The sequence below is a fragment of the Manacus vitellinus genome, unplaced genomic scaffold (assembly GCF_001715985.3).
Source record: "Manacus vitellinus isolate BGI_N305 unplaced genomic scaffold, ASM171598v3 scaffold_1_pilon, whole genome shotgun sequence".
Taxonomy (NCBI): Eukaryota; Metazoa; Chordata; class Aves; order Passeriformes; family Pipridae; genus Manacus; species Manacus vitellinus.
In genome coordinates this window covers 41,290,468-41,301,667 of record NW_021939396.1, presented here as the reverse complement: position 1 = coordinate 41,301,667, position 11,200 = coordinate 41,290,468, and positions in this window count along the sequence as shown.

Genomic DNA, 11,200 nt, shown 5'->3' with positions numbered 1-11,200 from the left:
GCCTCCCCTGGGAGTGTTGAAGACCAGGCTGAATGGGGCTTTGAGCAACAGAGTCTAGTGGAAGGTGCCCCTGTCCATGGCAGGGGTGTTGGAACAAGATGATCTTCAAGATCTCTCTCAACCCAAACCATTCTATGATTCTATGATTCAAATGATACCTTTTTGTATCATATTATTCCTTATATGTCATAGGTAATTATATTTACAAGTAATTTAATTCAGCATGAGTGCTCATCTCTGTTTTTTTTTTTTCTGGAGCAAATTTTATGCCAAGCAACAACACTTTCTATTGTAGCACCTTATAACTGCAAGTGGGGTTTTTTTGGTAAATATACGTGCTGTATCTGTAGAGAATACCTGTATAAGCAACAAAAGCCAAACCAAACCAAAGTGTGTGATGTAAATATATATGTACACAGCACATGTGTATGATATACGTGTGATTTATCATCGTATGTAGCTCTGTGTATTGTACCAGGGCAAGGAGGCGAAAGCTCCTGGCAATTCCATTCCTGATTCACCATTGCATTGTGATTGCTTTGGCCATGCAAAGTAATTGTAAACCTGGCTTTACTGGGCAGTTAAAGTGGGTTTACAGCTGCCTTGTGTCAAGAAACTGAGTGAAGCAGCCAATGAATTCAGCACAGAATTCCTGCTATTTTGGTGTGGTGGAAGCTGCTCCACAGGCGGCCTTTCCAGTGAACATCTCACTGAGAATGGAGCTGAGTGATAGTTGGAGCAATTTCTTTTTCCACAGCCCAATACAATGAGATCCTTTGAGACTTTCAGTGAACTTCAGCATGTCCAAATTTGATTGTTAGAGCAGTCCTGCTTGTTTATAAGTCTAATCTTACTGAGAGGGAGCGAATACCACCACCCTGTCTCTCTCCACTCTGCACAGAGCTGCATGGGCTGCAGTAGGTTTCACTGCTGGGGTGGCTGCTTTGCCATGACACCTCCCAAAGTATCTGCAACATACTTGCAATACAGAACAGGGCTGTGGAGCAAAACAGGTAGAAATACCTCTGCCCACAATGCTTTTCAGCATCTGTTTCTGAAGAGCAGTGTTTTTCCTTCTGAAGGGTAGTGCTAGAGGGCAATTGGTCCTTTTCTGCCTGATAACTCTTCCTTTGTCTTGTTCAGCTGTTCCTTCATCAATGCTGCCAAAGAAAGGCTGAGCTGTACTACAACTCAGCCTGGAGTGTCCAAGCTCTCAACTCCTGTTAAAAAAAGTTGATGCTTTTTTTTTTTTTTTAAGAAATAAAATAGGGGAAAAATTACATAAAATATAATAAATAGATACAAAATAAAAATACACACAAAAGACGCTCTGCACACAATAGCTGGAAAGCAGAAGTGCAGCAGTCTTTTCCTCTGTCAGTGGGTCAGTGTGTTCTGTAAGCACTTCCATCCTGTCGGGTCCCTGGTTGGTCTCCACCTGCTAGCCGGCTCACTCCAGAGGCAGCGCTGACCTGGCCGCTCCCTCATTTCGCTGGCGCCAGCGGCTTGATGGGCCTTGCACTTTGATTATTTGTGTTAACAGTTAATTTAGCACCATGGACACGTGTGCCAAAGCTGCCTCCACTTCCTGCAGCCTTCCAACAAATGGGACTTTTATGAGATGCCTTTCACAGCTCCCCCACCTCCTCCAGCTCAACTCCTTTGCCTCTCTTCTCCCCCACCCCTCCCCTGCTTTCCCTCCACCCCGCCGTCTCAATCTCAGCTGTAATCTTTTCTACATCTTGCAGGAAAAGAGCTATTTCTGGCAGCTCTGTCTCTAACACTCGCCCCACTCAAACTGATTTAATGGAGATTTATAGATGCGAGGCTATGCAGCTCTGAGGCGCTTTCCTGAAAAGTTTTTCTGTGCCTGTGTTACGTATGGAATATATTTATTTAATATTTGGTGTTGCATCTACACTGTCAACTGTTTGCATGACATATTCCACATACTTTTTTTTTTTTCCCCCCAAGAATTCCAGTGAAATCTTGTTACACAGCACATTTCTGGTCCAATTCATCACAGCTGCTAAGTTTACCAAGCTAAAATCTGACACCCAGGTCCAATTTCATAAATCTTTGTGATAATACTGACTCTCGTCTAAGGCAATATGTATTTTGGCTCACAGCTACAAATAAATCCTATCGTAAGTACCTTCTTCCTAGTATGCAGCATGCTGCAATGGTCCAAAAAAAAGCAGCTTCTGTAAGAAGTTGCGGAGAAGGGAGACTATTATAATTTATCATGATTTTCCAAGTAAGCTCTCTGCTATCTTAAGAAATTATGTTCTCTAAAAATAAATGAGAACTGTAGTTGTATGTAACACCAAAACTGTTGTTTTTGCTGTTAGTCCAGCTTCGACTAATGCAGAAAAACCCAAGCTGGTATGTAGGGGGTTATATGTTTACAGCCCAATACACACAACATGTTCGTTCTGTTTCACCCTTTTCTAAGTGTCCAAGTGCTAAAATTAGCATTAAATATTCAAAACACAGCCGGATAAACAAAAGGAAGTGTATTGTTAAAACTCCCATTTCATCTTGTTATTGGAGGGTGCTTTGCATAAGTGCTCAAGAGGGTATGTGCTAGTCCTGGGACACCTCCGGGACTCCTGCAGCAGGCACACATCCCATCCAGTCCCTCCTAGCCTCCGTGTGAGACCTGGCTTTTGTGTGGACTTTCAGCCTGAGGGTTTATTTTACTTGACACCTTTCCCATCCTTGAGTGCTGACACACATGGACGGTCCCCTGTCTGCTTACAGGGGCAGGAACCGGAGCATCCCCATCCTGCCAAGTGCTCCAGGTGGCTGCATTTCTGATGGCTTCAGGTGTAGGAGTCTCCTGATCTGAGCTGTTTACAGGAGCTGGGGCATAAAGCTTTTTCTCAGTGTCTCCTCTGAGTGACAATTCTTTTCCTTTGTTAATGAAATGGAATGAGCTAAGTGTAACCTGTGAAGAGGTCGAGCACAAATCCTGTACTCTCCTCATCTTCAAAACAAGCACTGTGCGAGCCATGATCCTGCCTGCTCTCCTGCCTCCTGCTTGTTTAACAAATGGTATTTCGAAATAATGCCATAGTGTATTTTTAAATATCAAATTTTGCTGTGTTTTGAAATTGCAGCTTCCCTTTGGTTGAAAAGGTTTTATCCCTGTGTTTAATATTTTGTTATTATGGGCTCTGCTACATTCCAGGACAGCACATTTTGGAGGTTGCTGGTGAATATCCTTTGCTTAGGCTGAGGCAGGTACTTTCCTCATGGATTTTTTTTGTGACACCAAGGGAAAAAAAGTTGGAAGAATACAGATATTACCATTTTGGATCAGACCAGTTGTGCCTTGAGACCACTGTTTTGCTGTGAGAGTAGCTAATCCTGAATGACAGGCTTTTTACAAATTAAACATACTTTGAGAATGATTATCCTGTGTAAGGGTAGCAGCACTGAAAATTAAATGGGTTTTCTAGGCTGTGCTATTGTATGGCACATTGCTTTAGACTTTTTGGGAATTTACATTTGTTCTGGTCAGTTATGGGGTTTTACAAAAGACCTAGGAAGTGTTGAAATTGCAAGTTTGCGTTGGACCAAGTGTTGCAGTAACATAGTGTTTCAACACTGTGTACGTCATGAACCTGTAATTTCAACACTTTCTAAAGAGTCACCAGAGTGTCTCAGGCTGAACTATAACATAACTAAGTGCTCCCGCCTGAACACTCAACTACCTTTCCCCCCTTCCCCCCCTGGAAAATATAATTTGAAATACCATTTGGCTGACATTAAAGAGTTTAAAATTGTTTTATTAATAATGAAGGAAAGTCAAAGTAAAGGATTACTGTAAATAGAGAAACTTGCTGACTCAAGGGGTAGCGGGAATGAGTCCTTCTGCTGGATAAGTACAATGGACTAGAGTTGCAGTTTTAATTATGGATTCACTTGTGAGGGACAAAGCTCAATTTTTACAAGCCATCTGTGGTTATGCTTCTGCCTTATGTCATTGCACATTGGTTCTGATATCAAATGTTAAACTCCTGCAAATGAATCTGGCTGAATCTCCCTCAGGCTCAGCCAGAGTGGGGAAGAGAGATGGAGCACATCTTTGAACACAGTTTCAAGCAACCTAGCTGCCCTGTAAAGTCCACAACAGACCTGAGACTTACATTTTCTGGCACGTGTTCTGTTTCACTAGCCTCCCTCCTCAAAGCCTCCAGAACAAGCACCCAGGATGCAACCTCCCTTTAAAAGACATTTTAACAACACTGGAGAAGCCAGAGCTTCCACAGCTGCAAGAGTGAGAATGGACAAGATCACTTTGCCTTGTAGACATGGTGGCTTTGTTTCCTTAACTGGCAGCCTGTCCGTTGAGTGACCTGATACTCCCATTCAGTGAAAAAATTCCTTGGTCCTAATACAACAGTTTTTGTGCACCGATTCAAAGTATTTTGCAAAGGTTGAGCAACATCCCTTTATGAGGTTGAGAAAATGAGGTACAGACCAAAGTGATTGCTGGAAGTCCCCGACGAGGGCAGCAGAGGACGGAGCCCCAGTAGCCAAGTTGTTACTCAGTAGCATATTCACTTGAGACACTGTGTCTGTGGCACTCAGCTTCCCACCATCCTGTAATGCAGGGCAAGCAAGTGTGAGTTCTTGATGCAAAAGCTTTGTTTTGCATTTTTCCTTATGTGTTTGACCAACTTCTACCTCACTTCAGTAACCTTTCAGAAGCATCCTCCTCCATCTTATAACCCTTGATATTCCCTCAAGATCTAAATGACCAACATTTTCTCCAAGTATAACATTTTTCTCTCTTCGTATTTATGAGATGAATTGGGAAACTTCCTGTACCATCCCTGGGAAACTGGACAGCAAGCAAGACAGGAACTCCTGCATTAACACAGCTTGTATTAAACATGCACTGGTGTGACTGTATCTGAGGGTGGGAGAAGAAGAACTACTGGGAATAGCCAGGATTTCTCCTTGTTGCAGGCAATGCTGCTGAGAAAGCACAAACCAGCCACAGTGGTGAAGTCATGCAAATGCAATGCTCCCAAAGGCCACAGGAATTGTGGAAAGATTTGTGTAAATATCTCATGCATTCTTGTGCTCTAAGGTTTATGGAAACAAAAACCACAGTCACAGAGCCAATGCCACATTTGCTTGTCCCTTCCCCCTTCTGTTTCTTCTCTGCAGAAAGGTTGTAGAACAGATTATGAGCAGACAAAACTCTGAATTTTTTCTCTTTTTTTTTACTAGTAATATGAAAAAAAATGGAAAAGACGGTGAGCATAAACAAAGTTAAGCAGGGTACGAGAGAAAGGATGGCTGATTTATGAGTACCATGTGAACTTCTTTGCTTGTAAGCATGCCTGGAAAAATACATGCCACACTCTTTTTCCCCCAGTCATTTCAGACAGCACACTGACTCTGTCACTGACCAACTGGATGCCCCTCTTTCCCTGCACCAGTTCGTTCTGTAGATGGCATACAATTTACTTGCCCTCAAAGGGAAGATACTGTATGTTTACCTTCCTGCTTAATTTTTGAGGTTTTATCATGCTCTCTTGAGAGGCTGACAATACCTGAGTCTAGACAAAACCAGCCCTGTTTATTCATATCCTGGCGTCATTCCTCTCTATTGTTGAATGCACCAAGGACATTCTCCCCTTCTTCAGATGCTTTGTATCATTTCAGATAGTGGTATTACAATAGAGAGGGACAGTCTACATGAGGTCTGTTATGAGTAAATAGCTCAGGGGAATAATGCACCTGCTGTCAGGGAATATGTGTGTCAGTCCTATTGCTGCTACTGGACATGAGCTCTTAGGAGCTGGTGACTGACTACACAACACTGTCAGGAGAGGAGGAGCAATCTATTAGATGCTCTTTTTTTCAGGTGTTGACTACTTACGGTCCCATGACAAGAGAGAGGACAGGAAAAAGGCAAAAGGAGCTGGTTAAAAGATGTGTCCTTAGTCTGCTTCAATTAACCACCCCTTTTCAAGTCTGAGGGCGCTCTACCATCATCTTTTTTCAATGGATCCACAGACCAGAGTGTGGGGAGGACGGGAGCAAAGGATTCCAGCAGGGGCTGGAAGCTGTGAAATTACTGAGAAAGAAAAAGAACAACTTGTATTGTCTCAGGGTAATAACAAGCCTGGCTGCTGGCACAGAGACTGCTGTGACCCAAAGCTTTGCTGAAAGGCGAACATCTTTCTCAGATCACAAAACCCAATCCTTTGCTGCCTTCTCACAGTGCCACAGCACCCTGCGTGTGCCACCCCCCCTGCCCCCTCTTCATCTGCTGAGGTGCATTTTTTTTCCAAGGGGAGTTTTCTATTCATAGGAAATTGGGCAGGATGAGCTGGTGCTAATACCAGGCTGACAGCAATGGCCATGGAGCCAGGTTTTCCTTGGCCTCTTGGAGGGACACTGGCTGTGGCTCTGAGCAGCCCTGATGCTTCAGCAGGTGGCACTGTCAGTCCTGCTCACCCACTGTGGGGCTTTTCTGCTTCCAAAGGTATTTTTCTTTTGGATAAGGAATAAAGCTGAGGTTCTGACCACTTGTGGTCATTCAAAATGCCAAGGTATTTTTCAAAATACAGGGGTGCTGGCCTAGACTTCCCAGCCAAATTGCAGCTTGGGTAGCATCCCACCAGTCCAGAGCTACACCGGTGATTCCACTGGGATGTGATTTATTTCTTCACTTCCTGTCCCAAAGGAACACCCACAAAGTTGTGAAAGTTGTGCACAGAGTACACAGTGCAAAGGAGGCTACACTGATTGCTAGGTGAAGGTTAGCAATCACTGGTATTTCTGGAGTGGATCTTCAGATCAGAAATGAGCAGGAAAGAAATAGCTAAGCAGCTCCTAGTCAAGGGTGCTGCTGATATATAAACACAAATAAGAAAGTGGACAAAATGCTCCCACATGTCAGCTGTGAAACATTTATTAAGTTAACCAACAGCACCATCCTCACTATCTATTGTTGCAGCCACTTATGGGTGCAGGCTTTAGTCTTTCTTTAACAGAAGCCTAAGAGAATTGGTACTAGTTATCCTGCACTGGTCTTTTCCTATCACCCAACTGGCAAAACTCAGTAGCGGTGGTTTATTTGCTTCTACCAGTTGCTTCAGCTATGGGCTCAAAAGATGATTATTTGATTGTTTTATGTAATCAGAGTTTTGTTTGGATAGACAATTTAATGTTTTAAATTCCAGTGGAGAGCATCATCATCTTTTTTTTTCATGAGGGGGTCCCTTGCTCACAGCACAAGATTTGGAAAGCTCCAGGGAGAGCACTTTCCTACCTGCTTCCAGATTCCTTCCAGTCTCTCTGGCCTCCTCCCTTCCGTGAGTGCTGCATGTGGGGTGCAGTGCTCCTGACTGTTGCAGAGACATATTTGCTTATTTTATCTCTGAAAACAAAACAAATTTCTCTGTGTTTTGTTCTATTTCCTACATGATAGAATCTTTTGTTTTCACTTGCAACCTTTGCAGCTTCCAAGAATTTTTACTTCTTATGGTTTGCTGAGATGCGCAGGGTTCAATAGTCTGCCACCAGGCCCTGGCCCAAGGTCGAGGATTCCCTCCTTTTCCTTCCCAGTATTGTCCTGCATCCTGCAAGGCCCTTCTCCTTACATTGCTGTGGCTGTCGTGACAAAGGGGACTGGCACCAGGCACGCTCCTGCTGCCACGGTGACAGCTGCTGAGCACTCGTCAAGCTCTAATGACAATAGCATGACCTCAGATACTTTATTAAAAAAGAAAAACTTGAAAGGGAGGGTACATTTAAAAGCAGACAATAACACCTCGTCTCAGTGCAATGCATTGTTTTTGCAAGCCTGGGACAGAAATGCTTTAATATAATCTTGGCCTATTCGCTCCCAGCCTCTCTCCCCATTTTACGCACAGGTTCATCCACACCCGTCCTGTACTCGAGTTCACAACAGTTGCTGTGGCTGTAAACATGCAAATATATGTTACCTACTGCTGGGCTCAGTATGAAGCCAGGCATCTTATTGGCCAGGCCATACTTCTAAAACTGCTGTGACACTCTCAAACTGATTATTTCTCTGTTCTTCACTTCCTCTGGTGTGATGATGGGGTAAAATGGGGGCGATGGTACTTTAGTCCTCATGACAAAGCCTCTTGAGCTACACAGGTCTGGATGAAGCTGTGCTATGGGTGGAGAGGGAGGCTGGGAACTGTGCTGCTGCATGGTGCTTCTCTCCCACAGGGATGTGGAAGGGGAGGACCCTGGTGGGCAAGTGCCTGTGTTCAGCTGTACCTGAACACAGGGCTCTGCAGTTGTGATGGCCCTGGCAGAAAACATTCACTCAAAGCCACACAGAATTAGTAAATAAGTTTGGCAGAAGGAGGAAGTAGAGCTGGTCAGAAAAATTCTGACTAAACAAGTTTTTGTTGGAATTTACCGATTCATCAACATCAAAGCACTTTGTGGAGAGGGTCCAATTTTGACAAAGTTGCTTCCAAAACCAGGCAGGCTTTGAAAACTGCCTGCCAGGCACATTTTGGAAACCTGGCTAGTTTTATGCTGATTTACACTGTCAGTTCCTTAGCTGTTCACCAATGGCTGCCTGTTAAGAAGTGTATCTTTCCTGGTGTAATGACTCTGAAGTGACTATCTCCAAGCAGGGTTCCACGGTGATCAGTGTCTGTGGCCCTGTTCATGCTGTTTGTAAAACCCCAGGCTCAGGGACATTGGCTCTGCATAGTGCTATCAATTTTTATCAGAGGGTCCTTCTAAAAAAACAGAGAAATTGACTGACTTAAGAATTGCTGCTTTCAATTCTGGGACCTTTTAATTTGAATTTTGAAACAAAATGTCTGATTGTCATTTCTCTTATACACATGGTCAAATAACTCCATTGATTTAAATGGAATTACTACTCAGCTGAATTTGTGTAAATCAGGGAAGTTCAGTGAATTCTTACATAGCCTTTGAAACATAATGAAATCCACAAAAATACCTAGTTATTTATCCTCTCCAGTTGGAGTGAAAAATTCTTCTTTTGTTTCTTATGCATGATACTGGTGGTAAACCTTAAAAAAAAAGGAGAGGAAGAAGAGGAAGAAAAAAAATACTTGCTGGACCTGGTTCTTCTCAATGTGCAATTCCTCCTCTTTTATCCTTTGCAGCTGGGTTTGTGTGTGTGTGAGTGTGTGCGTGTGTGTGTGAGAGAGAGGGAGAGAGAGAGGAAGAGCTATTTCACATATCTTGTGATATGCTTTGTTTGAGGTTGTGATAGTTGGATTCATTGTGCATAACCTACAAGCCTTTACAGAGCATTTCTTGAGCTTGTCTTCATGGGAGGAAAAATAGTTGGTGTGTTGTTCTTTTGTTTTTTTTTTTTTTTTTTTTTTTTTTTTTTTTTTCCTTTCCACAGGGGACTTTTCCAGTGTCTAGTGTGAACATACAGTACTGTAGAAGCACAGAAATATGCCATTGCTTTCAGGCTTGCCCATATCCAGATGTGCATCCCAAGATGTGCTAGCTTTGGGGAACATAAAGGAAACTGAAAGGAACGGGATTTTACTGAAACAAACAGGATTTCACAAAAAGAAGCAGACCAATGAAAGCTGTGCGGAGAACATTTTCTTTCATAGTACCTATGATTATGCAATTGTGCTAATGCACTGTACTTTACAATATGCCTGTCTTTTGCAGCAGACTCTTTGCTAGTTTTTTTTTTTTTCAATTGGATACAAGATAATCTTTTAAGTAATGTGTTTATTTTAGCTTTGTTTTTCCCACTCCCCAAGGTCTGCTAGGATTTGTCTCCTATCTTTTTTATGTGCGAATGACATTGGTTGTTATAAGGTCAGGATCAGAATTCATTGTGGGGGGCAACAGTGCTATAAGGGCTTGACATGAGATCAGAAGTAATGCTGCAGTGTACTTAAAAAAAAAAGGAGAAAAAAAAAGTAGCAAGGCTTATGGTGCCGAAAGCTCTGGGTTTCCCATCCAGACACCATCTGTGAAGCACTTGGGGACAGTGCCTAACGTCTGAGTCATCATGTTTGGCAGTCATTTACCCAGTGGTCTGTTTCCCTGGGGGGAGTATTCATAGGGGGAGAAAAGAAATGCTAGAAGGACGGAAGATAAACTGCCCTTTAGCCCCTTGATTTATATTTGGTCAGAGTACCCCTGTTCTATTTTCTTTTACTTGGAATGTATCTTGGACATGTTGTTTCAATATGAGACAATCAGCTGGGCTCTCAGAGGAATGTCCCTGGAGACTCAAAACAGCCTCCCAGTAGGGTAATATGTTCAGCAGAATTCTAAGATGTATCCTCCAACATCTGCAGTCTATTTGTGCCTCCAGAATATTTCCCATCAGCATTTGGGGAATCAAAAGGGACATTGAGAGATGGTCACCAATTCTCCACGCTGCATGATAACTTGTAAAATGTTTACTTCTTTAAACTTCTACTGAGCTGCTGGTTTATTTGTTTTTTTTTTTAAGAAACTAACAACAGAAGGACATGAAAATACACTTTAAATTATTTTTTTATATGAATGGGTTCTGAATGTAGTAGTAACCTCCTGGGAAACCAGAAGGCCTAGGAGTCATCATGGACATCACAGTGAATGTCTGTTCTGGGCATGTGATAGAAAAAAAATTACTTATTAGACTGCACATTAGAAGTGGGTAGACAATCACAGGGAGAGTATTACATATTGCATCTGAGATGCCATGTCCTCACTTTGATTATTTCATTTGGTTTAGTAACCTCATGTCAAAAAAAGACACAGAACTAGAAACAATCTCCAGGCAGGGAGTGAGAATAACAGAGAACTACACAGAACATATTCCTTGTATGAAGACATTGAAAAGATTAAGATTATTTATGCAAGAAAGTAAAAAGAACAAGAGAACATACAGCATGTGTCACACAAGGAAAATAGATAGCATGCTGAAAGACAATTTAAACCTCCTTCTCAACCTTCCCAGTGATATAGGAATTAGGAACGTTCAGAAAAGAAATATTAATTGACACAATGTGCAATCAATCTGTGGGCATCGATTTTGCAGGATATAATTTGTACAAACAGCAGAAAGTTGACTGAAAGGCTGAGAAGACTGTGTACAAATAGTAAATGAAAATGTCCTTTTAGGTAAGATAAAACCAAATCCTTCTATCCTTACTCATCAGGGCATGTAAAGGTAAGAAGAAAGATAAGC